Source organism: Apium graveolens, chromosome 7 (genome assembly GCF_009905375.1).
Source record: "Apium graveolens cultivar Ventura chromosome 7, ASM990537v1, whole genome shotgun sequence".
NCBI lineage: Eukaryota > Viridiplantae > Streptophyta > Magnoliopsida > Apiales > Apiaceae > Apium > Apium graveolens.
The window spans coordinates 75,570,359-75,592,420 of record NC_133653.1 but is presented as its reverse complement, the minus strand read 5'-3'; positions in this window follow the sequence as shown (position 1 = coordinate 75,592,420).

Sequence of the window (22,062 nt, the reverse complement as noted above, 5' to 3'; positions counted from 1 at the left end):
TGCACCTATAACAGGTCATGCTCAGCTTATTGCATACTCCGGGGTGCCTTCTTCCACAGTGCTTGCATTCTGGCCTCTGGAACCTGTTTTCTCCAACTTGCCCTTGGCTTGCCTGGTTATTCCCTTTTGATTCTTGCCTTTTGCCCAAATTTCCCTTCTTTTGAAAATTTCCGCCCTTCTGGAAACCAATCCTCTTTACATTCCGATCTTGCGAACTTCCAGCTTCAGACTTTTCCCCATAAAATGGAACCTTCCTCTTCTTGTTATCCCTCTCTTTCCTTGACTGCATCCCATTATTCTCAATCAGAGTAGCTTTCTGTACTACTCCCGCATAAGTTTCAAGCTCAAACATAGCCACCCTATCTCTGATCCAAGGCTCTAATCCTTGCTGAAATTTCTTTGCTTTTTCCTCCTCAGTTCTGGTATACTTTGTCACAAACCTTGACAACTCAGTGAACTTCTTCTCATACTCCAATACAGTCATGTTCCCTTGCTTCAACTCAAGAAATTTTAGCTCCATCTGATTCTGCATGTACTTAGGGTAATACTTGTCCAGAAATAACTTTTTAAATCTCTCCCAAGAAACCTGCTGAGTGACTTCCATAGCCTTTACTGATTCCCACCAATAGATGACTTCTCCCTTCAAGAAGTAAGTAGCATACGGCGTCTTCTGATCGTCTCCTAACTGTACCAACTCAAAAGCCCTTTCCATCTCCTTGATCCATGTGTTAGCTATCACTGGATCAGTGGTATCATGAAATACAGGTGGATTCACATTCTGAAAAGCCTTGAAAGTGACAATTTGTCTAGGTGGTACTGGTGGTTCAGGAGGTTGGTGTGTCTCACGGTTATCTTGGTTTTCAATTCGTTGTTGAAGAGTTAGTTATTGTTGAGCTATAGCATTGGTTTGCTGTTGCAAGGTTTCCAGTAGTCGAAGAATATTTGGGTCTGTGGTGAAGGTGGTTGTTGGGTTCTTCTTTTTGGGAGGCATGATCCTGAAATAAGAGTTGTGTCAAAACAGATATGAATGATAAAATGATTCGAGGGTATCGCATGGCATTCTCATTTTCATATGGGGTCAAGTTTCCAAATTAAGCAGATATGATGATAAAAACATAAAATAACAGTTGAGAGCAAATGGAACAATAGCACATAATTATTGAAATTTTAAAGGTCACAGTACATAGGATTGGGACATAGTCTGATTCTAGGAATAACAGGCTTATTTAAAGGAAAAACGGAAACAACTGGGGATTCCATAGAGTCTGATAGTACAACAACATGAAAGGTAAATGGAAAGAACTAAGGCTCCACTCCATCTGAATGGGGCTTGGTAGTCTTTTCCTCTCGAAGCATCTTCACAATGCTCTGGAGCTCATCCACCACCATCTGAATGACATACTGGCTGGTAGGGTCCCGGTGCGCTGGCATCTCCTCAAGCTTAGTGTTGACGTACTGAACCAAGGTCTCAAGTCTCGCAGTCATCTGCTCCTTGGGCTTTCCTTCGTAGTTTCGGCTGTCCGGATACACGTTCTTCAGTCGGTCTATCAGTCGGTCGTACTTGCCCTGAAGCATGTCGAACTCGCGCCTCAACTCATCATACACGAAGAAAGCAATAGTGTCGTCCGACCCAGAGGATGACGAGGAATGCGCCCTTTGCTGACAACCAATAAGAGGAGTATTAATAATAATTTACTTAACCTACTCTCTCGCATATTATCTATAACCTACACACATATCCTATAACCTATTTGGGCTGTCCAGGGACTCTAAACCGTAGCTCTGATACCAAAACCTGTCACACCCCCAACTTAAACAGCAAAATAAATATAGCTATTACATCATTTTAATGAAGAATACACAACCAAAATCCAAGATCTTACAGTTTAGGGTTTGGAACAGCCCAACACTACCAACTATTACATCTGATTTAAAATACCGAGTCCTCACACAACTATTATTACTTATTCTACCTGAGCTCGAACATAAGCATCAACATCACAGGTCTTACGGGCAGTCTGCTTGAATCTAACCATAGCTGCTAGCTGTAGTATCAGGGTAAAGCAAGAAGTGAGCCAAATGCTCAACAAGTGCTAACAGTACGACACAAAACATAAATTGAGATATACTTTTAAGAATGACAATGGAAAGACATAACCAAAGGTAACGAGAGATAAAAACTATGTGAGATGGCATCATTTTGCTTGCATCAAAACAATTTTAAAATCTTGTCTTAATCAAAATCATTTTATGACGCTACGGAATACAGCCGGTGATCAGCCACGAAGTAATCCCGAACCTCGCTGGGTTCTAAAACATTAATGGGAATCCCTAGGAAACTTTTAAGCCTAATATAAGTGTGGAAAGGACTCGTGTCTCAGTCCAGATCCACCATTCAAAGAAAAAATTTATCCGCCTTTGGGACTGAAAAACCCTCATTTTATTTATTTCAAAAATTGATGCCGAATTATGACAAAATCACTTTTTGCAGTAAACATTTTTTTATCAAAGGATTATAGATCAACTCGAAACATGGGAAATATGGTACTAAATCTCAGGGCCATGATTCACAAAACTTTACTCTATTAGGGTAACCAAAAGGTTTTCATATGTCAGAACTTGGACAGGAAAATATGGTGAGTCTTATGGATAATATGAAGGGGTAATGCCAAACTGGGCTTAAAGCAATGGTTTCTCGTCAAGGTACAGGTGTTGGATCATTAAGAAGATAAGCTTCACGAATACTATGGGTGTTAAGGTAATGATCTCTAGCTCAGGATGTATATATATATCAGAATTGTCAAGCTTTAGGATAGGAAAGTGGGTATCAATCAATGAGGAATCATGTGGGTAAGTTTCTGACTATCAGAGTTCAAGGTAAGGTTCTATAGGGGTTCAAGTATCAGGATGAGATATAAATACTTAGGAATTATCAGCATGTTAATCAAGAGGATCAATCAAGTAATGTAACAACTCTTTATTTTATCATGGCATTTAACTATCATGAAAAGACTTTTGAACTACTTGCAATACATACTCGAGGGTTCATGGCATTTCTATATAATTCAAAGATTAACGAAAGATACGCCTGATTTAAACATATCAAAATGACTCAGGATAGTTACATCAATATATAAGAACTATTTGTAGTAAATACGAAGGTCAAGTTGAATCACTTGCCTTGAGATAGGCTGGTCTGGTCTGACTGGTAGGAGCAACTGGAGCTTCACTCAACTTTTATGGCAAGTTTTCCCTCGTCTCGAGATCCTACATAAATAATAATAATCCTCATTATAATATATTCTCACCAACTTAACCTATTTACAACTCGAAATTAAACACGGATGACACTTAGGCCTATATGCACTTAATTTATATTCACCTTTAAATTATAATTGCACACACATAGCCACATATTCACATATCATATATTAACACCAAATAACACCATATATACCATAATGCAACACTAGGCTTGGATGATCTCGACTCACAACTTAAGTTACTTGGTCGCTAAACTAGACAAGGTCTTCAAATTTCGGCTTCCTAACTCGATGTGCCTTTCCTAAATTATCCAAAACCTATTGACCCTCACTTGTGCCTTTTGCTCTACTGACCTTATACTATCTTACAACTATGGTGGTCGACCTAATACTCACTTCTAAGTGTTCTAAAACTATGTGATAAGTGATAGTGCTCACTGGTGCAAATTTCAGAATGACAACTATGGTTTCTTGAGTACATTAGACACTCTTAAACTACAAGTTTTCCTTCAAAACTTTTACACAAGACTCTCCTGACCTAAGAGCATCTCACAAACTTCATGTGGCTCAAGGGCCTGGCTTGGGTCTTCTTGGGCCTAAGCTAAAAGTCCAAGGTTCCCCTGTTTTTCTGGGCAGAAAATGCCCTGACTTGAATTAACTTGTGACACATGGTTCTAGCTCATATCCTATGAACTATGGTTGGAAAAACTTCTCTGACATACCCTCTAACTAAGGCCCAATTGGGCCTAATGAGGGCCTACCCATGACATGGTCAAATCTCCCTATTTCTAAGTTGCAATATCTCCATAAAGCACTTAGTTAGCACATATACATAATATATCTCATAGAGAGCTCTTGAATTCACAAGAATCAAGAGTTTCTCTTTGGAGATCACATAAGAACTACACATGCTTCCATGGAACTTCAACTTCCAAGTCACAAAATACTTGGAAAGTATATAAGATGAATGTAGGTAAAAGATTTACACTTGGGAAGATGAAAAATGAATTGAAAAATGGAAGGGGGTGGGGGATTTTGGCCTTCGGCCGAGAGCAAGGTGGGAGGGGGACAAGGAGAGAAATTTGTGGTGTGTTGGAGTGTGGAATGAGTGGAATGACTTCTCCCACTTTGATTTCTTTGTTTTATGCTATTTGGTTTACAAATGATGAGTGGAAGTGAGAACTTACAAAAATGTCCCTTGGTTAAAGTTAGGCCATTTTGCATGCAAGGCTAAGGTAGTAATTTGGTAATAATCAAATGAGTTAGTGGGGTTGGAAAAGTCTTGTTTGCCCTTTGAGAGAATAGAAGGGTGATTTGCATGCATGGTCTCTTATGTAATTTGAGAAATATGACAACTAAAATTTATAATGATTTATTTTTATAAAATAAAATACAAGTTCAAAAATTATAAAATTTATATCATAAAATAACTTGGATTTTTAGAGACTTTATAAAATCATTTTCAAAATTTGTGAACAAACTACCTTTTAAAAGAAATTTTTTCCAAAGCTTAGAATATTCCTTATAAATCAAAAATAAAGAAATTAAATAAACTCTTGCTTTGAAAAATCATATACTACACAAAGCAAATTTATAATGCAGAAACTTTCACTCACACTAGCGTAAAATCATTAAATATATTTTCATTTGACTTTAATATTATACCCAATCCACAAATAATATTACATAAAATGCCGGTCGTAACAACAAATAACTCTTCAACAACAATTTGAAAACCAAGATAACCGTGAACCACACCAACCACCTGATCCACCATAACCACCTCGACAAGTTATCACTTTCAAGGCTTTTCAGAATGTGAATCCACCTGCATTTCATGATAACACTGATCCAATAATAGCTAACACATGGATTAAGGAAATGGAAAGGGCTTTTGAGTTGGTACAGTTAGGAGACGATCAGAAGACGCCATATGCTACTTACTTCTTGAAGGGTGAAGTCATCTATTGGTGGGAATCAGTAAAATCTATGGAAGCAGCTCAGCAAGTTTCTTGGGAAAGATTTAAGAAGTTATTTCTGGAAAAGTATTACCTTAAGTACATGCAGAATCAGATGGAGCTTAAATTTATTGAATTGAAGCAAGGGAATATGTCTATACTGGAGTATGAGAAGAAGTTCACAGAGTTGTCAAGGTTCGTGACAAAGTATACCAGCAGTGAGGAGGAAAAAGCGAAGAGATTTCAACAAGGATTAGAGCCTTGGATCAGAGATAGAGTGGCTATGTTTGAGCTTGATACTTATGCGGGAGTAGTACAGAAAGTTGTTCTGATTGAAAATAATGGGATGTAGTCAAGAAAGGAAAGGGACAACAAGAAGAGAAAGGTTCCATTTTATGGAGAAAAGTCTGAAGCCGGAAATTCACAAGATTGGAATGTAAAGAGGTTTGGATTCCATAAAGCCGGAAATTTTCAAAAGAAAGGGAATTTGGGCAAAAGACAAGAATCAAAAGGGAACAACCAGACAAGTCAAGGGCAAGTTGGATAAAACAGATTCCAGAGACCGGAATACAAGCATTGTGGAAGAAGGCACCCCGGAGTGTGTAATAAGCTGAGCATGACATGCTATAGGTGCAACCAGAAGGGACATTTGGCAAGCGAGTGTAAGATGCCGAAGCCAGGAGTTACATGTTACAAGTGTGGAAAGACTAGACACATAGCTAGGGAGTGCAAGACAACCGGACCAGTCAAAGCTCTAATGAATGTGGCAAGTACCAGTGCAAGCGTGCCAGCCGAGGTATTGGCATTACCTCCACCACCTACAACAACTCCGCAAGCAACAGCAAGGACATTCGATTTGAAAATGAAGGATGCTGTTCAAAACTCTGAGGTGATAGCAGGTACACTTTTACTAAATAATGTCAAAGCTAAAGTATTGATTGATTCGGGAGCAACGAGATCTTTCATATCAGAAACTTTTATTGATAAACTTCAATGTGATAAAATGATTATGAGCGAGGTAGTAAATGTGGTAATTGCGAACCAAGACAAGATTACTATGAATCAATTCTGTCCGAAGTGTGAGATTGATATTTCGGGGCATAAGTTTTTAGCCGACTTGATACTCTTCAAGTTGGGAGAGTTCGATATAATTTTAGGTATGGATTGGTTAGGGAAGAATAACGTCCAGATTAATTGTAAGACCAAGAAAGTGTATTTAAAGACGAAGAGTGGAGAGAAGGCAGTATTTAAGGGACAGAGGCAAGAGCAACTGTTTCTTACAATCGTTCAGGCTAAGAAGCTACTTAAAAAAGGTTGTGAGTCGTTCCTAGCTTATCTAGTGGATTCAGAAAAGGGCAACCCCAGCATAGAAGATATCCCCGTAGTTAACGAATTTCCAGATGTGTTTCCAGACGAACTACCGGGCTTACCGCCAGATCGACAAATCGAGTTCGAGATCAACCTTGCTCCGGGCACAGAACCAGTTTCAAAGGCCCCATATAGGAGGGCACCGGCAGAAATGAAAGAGTTGGCGAGCCAGCTACAAGAATTGTTGGAAAAAGGAGTGATACGGCCAAGTACGTCGCCATGGGGAGCACCTGTTCTGTTTGTAAAGAAGAAAGATGGAAGTATGCGGCTATGTATAGATTATCGGGAGTTGAATAAGGTGACGATTAAGAACCGCTACCCGCTACCAAGAATAGATGACCTATTTGACCAGCTGAAGGGAGTAAAGTGCTTTTCCAAGATTGACTTGAGATCAGGATACCATCAATTAAATATCAAAGAAGAAGATATTCCCAAGACAGCATTCAGGACCAGATACGGACATTATGAATTCTTAGTAATGCCTTTTGGATTGACTAATGCCCCGGCAGCATTTATGGATCTGATGAATCGGGTATTTAAAAAGTATTTGGACAAGTTCGTAGTGGTATTTATTGATGACATCCTTATTTATTCAAAGTCGAAAGAAGAACATAAGCAACATCTATGGATAGCATTGGAGATACTCCAGCAAGAGAAGTTGTATGCCAAGTTTTCCAAATGTGAGTTTTGGTTAAAGGAAGTTCAATTTTTGGGACATGTCATTGGAGATGAAGGAGTTAAAGTAGATCCGGCCAAGATTGAGGCGATTATGAGTTGGGAGAGGCCAAAGATACCTACGAAAGTGAGAAGTTTTCTAGGATTGGCAGGGTATTATAGAAGGTTTGTCAAGGAATTTTTGAAAATTGCTACGCCATAGACTAAGTTAACCAGGAAGAATCAGAAGTTCGAATGGAGTGCACAATGTGAGGATAGCTTTCAAGAGTTGAAACAGAGATTGGTAACAGCTCCGGTGTTAGTACTACTAGATGACCAAGAAAACTTTATGATTTTCAGCGACACTTCACATAAAGGATTGGGCTGTGTGCTAATGCAACACAATAAGGTGATCGCGTATGCGTCAAGACAGTTAAAACCGCATAAATTAAAGTACCCGACACATGATTTGGAACTAGCCGCCATAGTGTTCGTACTTAAGAGTTGGAGACATTACCTCTACGGGGAAAAGTGTGAAATCTATACGGATCACAAGAGTTTAAAGTACATTTTCACTCAGAAGGAGCTCAATATGAGACAAAGAAGATGGTTGGAATTGATCAAGGACTACGATTGTTCGATAAATTATCATCCTGGAAAGGCGAATGTTGTAGCCGATGCTTTAAGTAGGAAGGAGAGGTTGAATATGATGGCAACACCAAAGGAACTGTCTGAAGAGATTAAAAAATTTGGATTAGAACTTTGTGATTATGGAATAGTTGAAGAAGTTTGTCGTGCAATGACTTTTCAGCCAACACTAGTGGAAAGGATAAGGAAATGTCAGGAAGAAGTAATGGAGAAAGAGAAGAATCAGCTAACTGGAGAAGAGATTGGCACTCAAAGGGATGAGCAAGGTATACTAAGGTTTTCCTCTAGAATTTAGATTCCTCATGTACCTGAATTGAAGAATGAGATCTTATAAGAAACCCACAATTCAAGATTTTCAATCCATCCGGAAAGCACCAAGATGTATCGGGACTTAAAGCAGAACTTTTGGTGGCCAAATATGAAGCGAGACGTGGCAGAATGGGTTACAAAGTGTTATACTTGACAGAAAGTGAAGGCAGAACATCAACGACCAAGCGGATTAATTCAGCCACTAAAGATTCCAGAATGGAAATGGGAAAATATTGCTATGGACTTTATAGTGGGACTACCGCAAATGAAATCCGGACATGACGCTATATCGGTTATAGTTGATCGCCTTACGAAGTCGGCGCATTTCCTTCCAATTAATGAGAAGTCGTCATTGGATAAATTGGTTCATCTTCACGTGCGTAAAATCGTACTAAGGCATGGAGTACCCGTATCGATAGTTTCAAACAGAGATCCCCGATTTAACTCGAGATTCTGGAAGCAATTTCAAGAAAGTCTTGGCATGAATTTGAACATGAGTACGGCATACCACCTGCAGACCGATGGTCAGAGCGAAAGGACAATTCAAACAATCGAAGACATGTTGCGCAGTTGTGCAATCAATTTTGCAGGAAGTTTGGACGACCACTTGCCATTGATAGAATTCTCTTACAACAACAGCTATCACTCCAGTATTGGCATGCCACCATACGAAGCTTTGTACGAACGAAAGTGTAGATCACCGACAAGTTGGGATGAAGTAGGAGAAGGAAGGATTCTAGGCTCAGAATTGGTACAACAGTTGCATGAGATAGTCAAGTTAATTCAGAAAAGGTTGCTTGCTGCTCAAGATAGACAGAGGAAGTATGCGGATCCAGCGCGTAAGGATGTTAGATTCCAAGTAGGCGAAGCCGTTTTGTTAAAGGTGTCACCAAGAAAAGGGTTGTCTAGATTTGGCAAGAAAGGGAAGTTAGCACCTAGATATATAGGTCCTTTTGAAATTTTGAGTCAGGTGGGGAAGGTGGCCTACCAGTTAACTTTACCACCTCAGTATCAGCATGTGCATAATGTGTTCCATGTGTCGTTGCTTAAGAAGTGTAATCCTGACGCCAGCCATGTGATAAAATATGAACCTGTAGAAATTCAGGAAGACCTGTCATTTGTGGAGCAACCTGTCAAATTACTCGACTGGCAAGTAAAGAGTCTTAGGAATAAGTCGGTAAAGTTAGTGAAAGTACTTTGGAGGAACCCCAAGGTCGAAGAATCAACTTGGGAGTTTGAGTCTGATATGCGTTCCCGGTATCCTCATCTGTTCTCGTAGATTCTGGGGACAGAATCCCTTAAGGGGGAGAGGATGTTACGACCGGCATTTTGTGTAATATTATTTGTGGACTTGGTATAATATTATAGCCGAATGTAAATATACTAAATGGTTGTACGTTGTGTGAATGAAAATTTCTGCATTATAATTTTGCTTTATGTAGTATATGATTTTTCGAAGCAAGAGTTTATTTATTTCCCTTATTTTTGATTTATAAGGAATATTCTAAACCTTGGAAAATTTTCTTTTAAAAGTTATTTTGTTCACAAATTTCAAAAGAGATTTTATAAAATTTCTAAAAATCCAAGTTATTTTATGGTATAAATTTTATAATTTTTGAACTTGTATTTTATTTTATAAAAATAAATCTTTACAAATTTTATTTGTTATAATTAGAAAATTACATGGAAGCCCTTGCATGCAAATCACCCTTCTATTCTCTCAAAGGGCAAAGAAGACCTTTCCAACCCCACAAACTCATTTGTTGATTACCAAATTACCACACTAACCTTGCATGCAAAATGGCCTAACTTTAGCTAGAGGTCATTTTTGTACATTCTCACTTCCACTCATTATTTGTCAACCCAAAAGCATAAAATCAAAAACCAAGTGGGAGAAGTCATTTTCACTCACTCCACACTCCAACACACCTCATTTTTCTTTCCTCCCCTCCCTCCCTTGTTGCTCTCGGCCGAAGCCCCCCATCCCCCACTCCCTTCCATTTTTCATTCCATTTCTCATCTTCCCTAGTGTAAATCTTCTACCTACATTCATTTTATATACTTCCCAAGAGTTTTGTTACTTGGGAGATGAAGTTTCATGGTTGCATGTGTAGTTCTTGTCCGATCTCCAAAGAGAACTCTTGATTCTTGTGAATTCAAGAGCTCTCTATAAGATACATTTTATATATGTGTTAACTAAGTGTTTTATGGAGAAAACATGCTTTAAAATCCTTTGCATGCTACTGAAATTTCATTATATAATCATGTGCAGTCATGCATGCTAGTTTTAAGATATTAAAATGATGATCAACCATGTTTTGCATGCTACTCTTTTCGAAATCATGTTGCTATGTCTAAAAATCTATAAATTCAAAATATGTGTGCTTAAAATAGATTGTTTCCATGATAAATTTCTTATTAATAATTAAGAGAAGATATATTTCATGAATATTAAGGATGAGTAATAGGTACAAGTCGAATTTGCAAGCATTTAAACTTTATGCTTTAGCCGAAAACTTGTTAAGTGTTTCCATGAGTTTCATGTTATATTTTTAGTTGCATGTTGTTGTTCTTGGGCATGGATGATCTCCCCTCCTGTTGAGGCACTATTTTAGGACATTAATGCACTAGGTTTGCTTTGGTAAGGGTTGGATTCTTGGTTATTAAGTGGGAGTTAAGGTGGAAAGGGATTAGTTAGTGTTTGCATTTTTCCAGATTTGATGCACTAGTTTATGGGGAAGTTTTGAATGAGCATTTGTTGTGCACTTTGAGGCCCAAGCCACCAGAAGCTAGAACTAGGAGTATATAAAAGGTTTTAGGTGTTTGTTGGAGGTTTATAAGTCGTTTGATTAGGTGCACGAGTGGAATCACAAAATCTGTCCAGCAGGGGATAGTTTTGTTGCAACTTAGAAATAGGAAGTTTTGACCATGTCATGAGTAGGCCCTCATTAGGCCCTGTTGGGCCTTAGTTAGAGGGAGTGTCAGAGGAGTTTTTCCATCCATATTTCATAAGATTTGAGTTAGAACCATTTGTCAAAAGTTAGTTCAAGTCAGGGCGTTTTCTGCCCAGAAAAACAGGGGAACCTTGGACTTTAAGCTTAGGCCCAAGCTAGGCCCTTGAGCCACATCGAGTTTGGGAGATGCCTTAAGGTCAGAAGAGTCTAGTGTAGAAGTTTCGAGGTAAACTTGTAGTTCAAGAGTGTCTAATGCACTCAAGAAACCATAGACGTCTTTCTGAAATTTACCTTAGTGAGCACTTTCACTTATCACATAGTTTTAGAGCACTTATGAGTGAGAACTAGGTTGACCACTATGGTTTCAAGATAGTATAAATCCATTAGAGTAAAAGGCCCAAGTGAGGGTCAATAGGTTTTGGATAGTTTAGTAAAGGCACATCGAGTTAGGAGGCCAAAATTTGGAGACTTTGTCTAGTTTAGTGATCAAGTAACTTAGTTGGGGATCGAGATCATCCAAGCCTAGTATTGCATTATGGTGTGTGTGATATTATTTGATATTAAAATATTATATGTGAATATATGTGGTTATGTGTACTATTGTATTTATAAGGTGATTAGAAATTGCGTGCATATAGGCCTAAGTGCCATTTGTGTTTAATTTTGGGTTGTAAATAGGTTGAGTTGGTGAGAATATATTATAATGAGGTTATTATTATTTATGTAGGATCTCGAGACGAGGGTAAACTTGCCATAAAGGTCGAGTAAAGCTTCCAGTTGCTCCTACCGGCCAGAGCAGACCAGCCTTTCTCAAGGCAAGTGTCTTTCCCTTGTAAACTTATATTGTGCAAGTGATTCAACATGTTTTTCATTTACACTGCAAATGTGTGATAATTAGTTCACATATATTGATGCGAGTATCCTGAGTTATCTTGATATACTTGAACCAAGCGATTCTTAAATCTATTTTCGTATTGCCATGAACCCTCAAGTACATATTGTAAGTAGATCAAAAGTCATATCACGCTAGTATATCAAAGTAATTGAAATGCCATGATAAAATAAAGATTTGATATAATACTTGATTGATCCTCTTGATTATCATGCTATTGATTCCTAAAATATTGACATCTCACCCTGATGCTTGAACCCCAATAGAAACTTTACCTTGATACCTAAAAGCCAGATATTCTTTAAAGTTGTTCTTAATTGATTGATAACCCTTTTTCTTACCCTAAAGTTCGACAATCCTGATATACCTTGAGCTAAAGATCATTTTCTTCATACCTTAACACCCCTAGTCATGAAGCTTACCTTCTTGATGTTTTAGTACTTGTACCTTGTTGAAAACCATTGCTTTAAGCCTAGTTTGGCATTACTCTTTCATATTATCCAATAACCTTGCAAAATCTCCTTGTCAAGTTCATGTATATGGAAACCTTTGAATTACCCTAATATAGTAAAGTCTAGTGGATCATGGCCCTGAAATTTGGTGACATATTTCCAGTGTTTCAAAGTTGATCTATAATCCCTTGATAAAAATGTTTACTACTTAAGAGATTTTATTATAAATCAGCATCAGTTTTTGAAATGATTAAAATGTGGATTTTCAGTCCCAAAGGGGGATAAATGTTTTCTTTGAATAGTGGATCTGGACTGAGACGCGAGTCTTTTCCACACTTATATTGTAGGCTTAAAAGTTGCCTAGGGATCCCATTAATGTTTTAGAACCCGGCGAGGTTCGGGATTACTTCGCGGCTGATCACCGGCTGTAATCCGTAGCGTCATAAAATGATTTTGATTAAGTTATGATTTTAAAAATGTTTTGATTCAAGCAAATGATGCCATCACCCAAAATTTCATCTCTTGATATTATTAGTTATATCTTCGCATTGTCATTCTTTAATATATATCTCGATTTATGTTTCGTATCGTACTGTTTAGCACTTGTTGAGCATTTGGCTCACTCCTTGCTTTACCCCTGATATTACAGCTAGCAGCTATGGTTAGATTCAAGCAGACAGCACGTAAGACTTGTAATGTCGATGCGTATGTTCGAGCTCAGGTAGAATAAGAGATAGTTTTATGTGAGGACTCGATATTAAAATCAGTTTTAATAGATGGTAGTGTTGGGCTGTTCCAAACCCTAAACTGTAAGATCTTGGATTCAGTTATATTTACTTTCTTTTAAATATTGTAATAGTTATATATTATGTTTGTTAAGTTGGGGGTGTGACAATAAAAGCAATGCCAGCAAGGCGAGTCGAGCCGGTGATCGCCGACGGTAAAGTACTTGGAGTAAATCGCGTAAAAGGCAAGTTTTCCCCCTATTCTAATTTCAGAATAATGACATTTCTTCATATTCTTATCACACTTGCACTCTTTTGATTCCTATTCATAAACACTGATACACAATTGCTATTCTTTTGATCATATTTCATTTCGTTCCTGATTTCTCATTTTCCTTTGAATTCTCTATCGAAAGGCTTCCATTACAGTTAGCCTTGCATCCAAGGAATCCACTTTAGTGACAAGATCAGAATTCTTCCTTAGCTGTCTTTTAATGTTAAGCATTGTTGCATCTGGAAGTTTAGCATCCAATCTTTCAGAGGCATCCTTCTTCACTTGGTCAATCTCTGTCTTGATGGAAGTGACATATTGGTTGTGTTGAAGAACTTGAATTTGATTTAGTTGGAGGGAGTTGAGATGTGCCTGTAGAAGCTTCTTGGTGCTAGCATTGGTAGTGGCCTGAAGAGCATTGTATATCTGTTGGATGATGTGGAAAAGAGTTGTCTTAAAATGATGCTCATTACACTCTTTAGAAAACACCCAAGAAGGAATGTTTGATCTAGAGCTAGGGCCTGCTTCTCCCCCTATGTCCATGAGCTCTTCACTATCATCACCATCATCTCCAAAGAAATCTGCAGACTCACTAGTACCATAGTCAACATCATCACCAGCTCTAGGTGGCATGGATGTGATGGCATCCTTTGCTCTTTGCATTGATTGAGTAGTATGCACCAAGTTCAATATCTTTTCTACATTTTCATTGCCCTGTCCAGCCAAAAGTTGATATGATGGAACAAGATGAGTAAATGTCTCAGCATCCAAAGAGATGTAATCTATGACATCTTGATCATTCTGAGATAGTTTCTCTCTGTCTGTATCACTGACATTCATTGACTCACTAACAATGATGTCCATCCTTATTTCTCATGTACCTGCATTTCTCTCATGATCTCTTTTTTCTTACATCAATGGCTCCCCTTGGCTTCCCACCCTCACCTTCACCATCTAAGGTGGGACTCCCCTCACTCACTTTTTCCAGACCTGAAGAAATGGTATACATTGGTTCACTCATTTCCTCTTCGTTTGCCTGAGAGCAACCCAGCCTCTCACTCAATTCACTCCCTGCCCTCACTCCTCAGAGTGATTGTACTACTACTAGGTCATCTGCACTTGTGACAATTGTTGGGATTTGAAGTTGTGCAGAGAGTACCAACGGATGAGGAACATCCATCGAAATAGTAGTTTGGCTAGCCGACGGATGACGACTGTTAGGCACATCCGTCGGGATACAATCACCACTCGACGGATGAACAATATCCACCGGGATAGAAGAAATAAATGAGTTTGGAGTGGAGACTATTGTAGAATCTGTGCAGATTGATGAAAATTGGGCACAGATGTCTTAATAGACTCAGAAAGAATTGGCAAGTGAGCCAACAAATCATCTAAAAGATGATGCTCACTTGCTTGAATTTTTATCTTCTCTAATAGAGTTAAAGATGGAGAATTTGGAAGTGATGTATGAATCATGTCTACATTAAGTGAGTGTGTGGGTGAATTTGGTGTTTCGGGTTCTTCAATTATCAATGATTTTGGCTGTGACTCCACATTTATTGGAGCCACATCAAGCTGACTTTGAGATGGTGTAGTGACTGAATCTTTAGCTCTAGTTTGCACTATGTGTGTTCCCTGTGCATCCCCAAGAGTTTTAGATCTTTTCTTTCTGGCATAAGTTTGTGATGAACTTATGTTCCTAACCCTCTTGGCCTGTGCTCCTGGTTGGAAGCTTCTTTCAATAGTAACATCCTTTTGGGAGGATGAAACTAGAATTAAGCTGATTTCCTTATTAATAACTACAGTTTGTTGGGAAACTGTGGTATGGCTAGGCTTGGGTACAATAATCTCACCAGCCTTATCCTTAGGGTTTCTTTGATTTTCACCATTTCCCTCACCTAACTCACTCTCCTTCACACTCCCCTCTTTGTGTTTGATAGTTTTTGCAACTGGTTTCTTTTGAGAGAAACCAGAGGGGGTTTTCTTAGCTTTGGATTTTGAAATTGTTGTTTTGGTAGCTTGGGTAGGCATCTGTTGGATCATTAACACAGATGTCATAGCTACACTTGAAGGCAAAGAAATTTGTGAGGTTGGAAGTGTAGAGACAGTGGTGCTTACCTCACTTACCTGAGGTCCCCCCATGATTGGAAAGTAGAAGAGGGGCACCTCTTTATGGTGACTTGCTCTGTTGAGATCTGCAATGATTCTCCTTTATTGAACCCAACAATTCAGTTTGTTGGTTGGGTTCTCAACAGTAATATTCTCAATAAGGTGGTTAGCAAGCATCATAAAGAATCTAGCATAATAGACACTTTTACCTCTCTTATTAAGTTCCCCTAACTTATAACCTAACTCAAACATGATCATGTCACTGAAGTTAAAGTACTTATCAGTAACTAGCATATAAAGCATGTTAAGCATGTCAATGTTAACAGAATCAAAATTACTCATTTTACCAGAAAATACTTTGGTAACTATATCACACACATAACTCCACTCTTTTCTTAGACCTAGTCTCCTAATCTCACTTAATTTAGAGGTGGGGAGAGCATAACCAATAGAATTAAGCATGTTAACTAAATCAGTATCTGTGTGTGGAACAGTAGTAGTATTTTCAAGAATTTTAAAGCAAGCTTGAATTGTATCACTGTTAATGCAGAACTGCTTACCTTTAAGAGTGAAAGTTATGGTATTGTTATGTTAGATATATTTGTGATGTCATGTCTAATGATGATTTGTGTTTAGTTTTCAGATCTTAACTAACAGGACAAATCAGGACTTAACTGGAAATCAGTACTTATACTGAAGTCAGAACTTAAGATATCAGAACTTAAGTTATCAGAACTTAAGATATCAGAAGATATTTATCAGGAGATGATATCATGACTTAAGGAGACTTTGAGATAGGGAAGGCGGCTGATTGAAAGAAAAGAAGATCAAGATAAATACAAGAAGAGATATGCATGAAGAAGGAATTCTATGAAGAATAGAATACTTGGAAGAAAAGATAACTGATTGATATATTTTAGGAAGCAGAATTATATTCAATATCAATTAGAACATTATCTTATAACTGTGTAGTATATAAACACAGACATAGGGTTTACACTATATGTGTTATCATAATCAAAATTATTATTCATTGTAACCCTAGCAGCTCTGATGATAATTTTTTCATCACTGAGAGAGGACAGTTCCATATTGTAACAGAGTTTATTGTGTTAAATAAAATCTGTGATCAGTTACTTGTGTTCTTATTTCGATTTGAATGTAGTAAAAACTGTATTCAACCCCCTTCTACAGTGTGTGTGACCTAACAAGTGGTATCAGAGCAATCTGTTAACATACATACAGTAAAGATCCAAAAACAATCATGTCTGAAGAAGTACAAACTCCAACCAAGCCCACCAAAACTGAAGAACCTCCAAAGACTAAAATTCATAATCGATATGAGACTATTAGAGTTCCCATACTGAAACCATCTGAATATCCCATATGGAGGGTGAGGATGTCTATATTTCTGGAAGCTACAGATCCAGAATACCTTGACAGAATCAATGAAGGACCACATAAGCCAACCAAGCTCTCTGTTGTAGTTGCAGATCAGCCAGCACAAACAGTACCAAAGGAGAAAAGTGAATATACAGCTGAAGATATCTCATCTATTGCTAAGGATGCAAAGGTACGACATTTGCTGCATAGTGCCATTGATAATGTCATGTCAAACAGAGTAATCAACTGCAAGACTGCAAAGGAGATATGGGATACCTTGGAAACAAGATGTCAGGGAACTGATTCAATTAAGAAGAACAGGAGGACTATACTCACTCAAGAGTATGAGCACTTTGACTCAAAACCTGATGAGTCATTAACTGGATTATATGACAGATTTGTCAAACTCTTGAATGATCTATCACTGGTGGACAAGGAATATGAACTTGAAGATTCAAATCTTAAATTCCTGTTAGCTCTTCCTGAAAGTTGGGATTTGAAGGCCACCACTATAAGAGACAACTATGTTCTTGATGCAACAACTTTTGATGAAATTTATGGGATGCTCAAGACTCATGAACTTGAGATGGAACAAAGAAGCAAGAGGAATGGAAGGAAGTCAAGGACAGTTGCTCTTAAGGCTGAGGAGGATGTCCCCAAAGTAGCTGCCTCAAGAAAAGGCAAGGGAAAAACTCTCATCACAAAGTATGATACTGAGTCATCAAGTTCTGATAGTGATGATGACTTAGAAACTGAAAGCTTACCTGAGATGGATCCTGATGAAGAGATGATGAAGCTGTGTGCTCTTATGGTGAAAGGAATCACAAGGATTGCATACAGGAAATTCAGAAAGGGAAAGAAATTTTCCAGGAAAGGTGCAAGTTCTGATAAGAGAGGTTTCAGAAAATCTGAAGGCAAAGGAGGAAAGTCTGACAGAGGAGATTACTCAAATGTCAAATGCTACAACTGTGGTGAGAAAGGCCACATATCTCCTGATTGCAAGAAAGTGAAGAGTGACAAAGGCAAAGCACTTGTCACAAAGAAGAAAAGCTGGACAGACACTTCAGATTCTAAAAGTGAGGTGAACTATGCCTTAATGGCAAATGCTGATAGCAGTTCTGATGCTGCTGAGTTAAAGGTACCTCAAACTACTTATGCCTTTCATACTGATGATATTACCGAGTTGAGAAGATATCTTAAAACCATGTTCATTAGTTATAGAGATCAAACTTTAACATGTGAAAGATTAACTTCTGAAAATCTTGCTTATAAAAAGAGGAATAATTATTTAGAAAAAGAGTTAGTCATGTTCCATCAAACTCAGAAAGATAGAGATGATGCATTTTATGTTAGGGATGAAGTACTTAAAATGAATGAATCTCTGAAAACTGAGTTAGAAAAGGAAAAAGAGATTATCAGGACTTGGACTAACTCTGGCAGAACAACTCAAAATTTGTTAAGTAGTGGAAACTGGAAAGAGGGCTTAGGTTATGGAGATGATAAGAATGATAAGTGAACTGTAGAAATTGAGCCTATAGTTGTTAAACAAAAGCCAAAGGTAAATCCTGTTAAGTTTGTAGCTGTAAAGTCAGATATTGATAAATCAAATGCTAAAGAGAAATTAACTTCTGACAAACCAAAACAGGATAAGCCAACTGAAGTTAACATAGGCTTAATGACTAAGAAGCAGCTTAAGCACAAGCTGAAAGATGTTAATAATGTAAACAAGGTAAAGCCACCTAGGAAAAATAGGAATGGAAAGGAAGGTGTGAATAAAAGCAATGATTATAAGCCTGTTCCTAATGCTTCTAGAAAGAAATGTTATAACTGTGGAAATTCTAACCATCTAGCTTCTTTTTGCAGGAAGAATAAGAACATAAACTCCTTACCTTCAAAGTCAGGAGTTAAGAGTCAGTATGTTAGATATAGGCCATAAAATCTTTGTTTTCATTGTGGTAGTTTATGGCATTCCATTTATACTTGTAAGGAATATCATAGTTTGTAATATGATTATTATCAAATAAAACCTTCTTTAAAGAAAGTTAGCCTTATTCCTTCTAGTGTAAGTTCTGATGCAAAGTCTGATACTGTAAATTCTGATAAGAAAACTGTTAACATAAACTCTGATGCTAAATCCGCTGCAAATGTTAACAAACTTAATAAGGCCAAAGGATCCAAGCAAGTTTGGGTCCTTAAAACTAATTATTAGTGGTCTTTGTGATTACAGGGCAACAGGAAAAACATCCTAGTTATGGACAGTGGATGTTCAAGACATATGACTGGAAATAAAGCTCTGCTATCAGACTTTGTAGAGAAAGCTGGCCCAGGTGTTTCTTATGGAGATGGCAACATTGGAAAAACTCTGTGATATGGCAATATCAATCTTGGGAATGTCATCATTGAAAAAGTAGCTCTTGTCCCAGGACTTAAACACAATTTGCTAAGTGTTAGTCAAATCTGTGACAGAGGTTATCATGTGGATTTCTTTGAAGAACACTATGAAGTTGTAAGAAAATCTACAGGCAAAGTTGTTCTGAAAGGATACAAGCATGGTAACATTTATGAAGCCAAGCTTTCAACAAGTACTAATGGTTATGCAAGCTGTCTTTTAAGTAGAGCATCAATTGAAGAAAGTTGGAATTGGCACAAAAAACTGTCTCATTTACATTTCAATAATATAAATGAACTAGTCAAGAAAGATCTTGTGAGAGGACTGCCAAAATCGATATTTGCTCCTGATGGCCTTTGTGATTCATGTCAGAAGGAAAAATAAAGAAAATCTTCATTCAAGAGCAAGACTGAATCTTCAATTCTTGAGCCTTATCGCCTACTACATGTTGATCTATTTGTTCCAGTGAATGTCATGTCTATTGGAAAGAAGAAATATGGTATGGTCATAGTGTATGGGTTCACCAGATACACAATTGTTCATGCCATTATCGAGAGGATCTTGGTAGCTTGTATCCGCGAATGAACGATTGCAAGTGAGTATGGGTGTATTTCTTGCACACAAAAAGTGAAAATGCATCTATCTTGATTGATCATGTCAAACAACTGGATAAATTGGTCAAAGACTCTGTGAAAATCATAAGAAGTGATAATGGCACTGAGTTCAAGATTATGGAAGAGTTCTGCAAAGACCATGGAATCAAGCAGGAATTCTCTGCTCCTTGAACTCCACAGCAAAATGGGGTTATTGAAAGAAAGAATAGAACTCTTATTGAAGCTGCATGAACTATGCTTGATGAAGCAAAGTTATCAACCTATTTTTGGGCTGAAGCTGTGCAGACTGCTTATTTTACTCAGAATGCAACACTTATCAACATGCATGAAAAGACACCATATGAAATGGTGAAGAAAAAGAAGCCAAATCTGAAGTATTTTCATGTATTTGGATGCAAGTGTTTTGTTCTTAAGACTCATCCTGAACAGCTATCCAAATTTGATCTAAAAGCTGATGAAGGAATTTTTGTTGGATATCCACTTTCCACAAAAGCCTTCAGAGTCTACAATTTAAGAACAAGGGTTGTCATGGAATCTATCAATGTCTCTTTTGATGATAAGAAGATTACTGGACTTGAAGATTTCAATGATCATGATCAGCTGAGATTCGAAAATGAAGTTTTAAATTCTGATTCTGTAAATCCTGACAGTCTAAATCCTGATACTGCAAACTATGATGGAATAAACTCTGATGTTATTAAAACTGTGGTGACTACGCCAACGCAAGGTGCACCTGTGCAGGGGGTCATATTGAAGATCCAACCACATCTCAAGAATCATCAGAATCTACAACAGGCTTTCAAGTTCTGATTCATCAAGTTCTGATGGGCCAAGTTCTGATAATTCTGGAAACTCATGTTTAGATATTTCTGGAAACTCAAATTCTGAAGGATCCAACTCAGAGAGCATAATTTCAGGGGGAGCATCAGAAAATGTTGATGGAGACAGCATGGATCATGGGGGAGCATCCAGTTCTAGAGATAACCTTCCATCTGCAAGGAAGTAGACTAAAGCACATACACCTGACTTAATTATTGGAAATCCTGATGCAGGTGTCAGAACTAGAACAGCTACATCAAATGAATGTCTCTATCATTCTTTTCTTTCTCAGACTGAACCAAAGAAAGTGGAAGAAGCTCTTCAAGATGCTGATTGGGTGCAAGCAATGCAGGAAGAGTTAAATGAATTTGAAAGAAACAAAGTCTGGACCCTAGTGCCAAGACCAAAGAACAGATCTGTTGTTGGTACAAAGTGGGTGTTTAGAAACAAAACTGATAGTGATGACATAATTACAAGGAATAAAGCAAGGCTGGTTGCAAAAGGATACTCTCAACATGAGGGAATTGATTATGATGAAACATTTACACCAGTTGCTAGATTGGAAGCCATAAGGATATTTTTGGCTTATGCTGCTCATAAAAAGTTTACAGTCTTTCAAATGGATGTGAAAAGTGCTTTTCTTAATGGAGAATTGGAAGAGGAAGTATATGTTGAACAACCTCCAGGATTTGTAGACCCCAAATTTCCTAATCATGTCTACAGGCTTGATAAAGCACTTTATGGCCTTAAGCAAGCTCCAAGAGCATGGTATGAGACATTAGCTCAGTTTCTTCTGGAAAGTGGACTTAACAGAGGGACAATTGACAAAACTTTATTCTATCTCAACCATGGAAAGGACTTACTTTTGGTGCAGATATATGTTGATGATATCATTTTTGGCTCTACAAATGACAAACTTTGTAAGAAGTTTGCCAAGCTGATGCAGTCAAGATATCAAATGAGTATGATGGGAGAACTTAGTTATTTTCTGGGACTTCAAGTCAAGCAGAATAAAGAAGGAACTTTTATTTGTCAATCTAAGTACACCAGAAATTTGTTGAAGAAGTTTGGAATGCAAGATTGTTCAAGTGCATCCACTCCTATGGCCACTGCAACAAAATTGGATAAGGATACTGGTACATCAGTAGATATTACTGATTACAGAGGTATGATTGGCTCACTACTCTATCTAACTGTAAGTAGACCTGATATCATGTATGCTACCTGTCTTTGTGCAAGATTTTAAGCAAA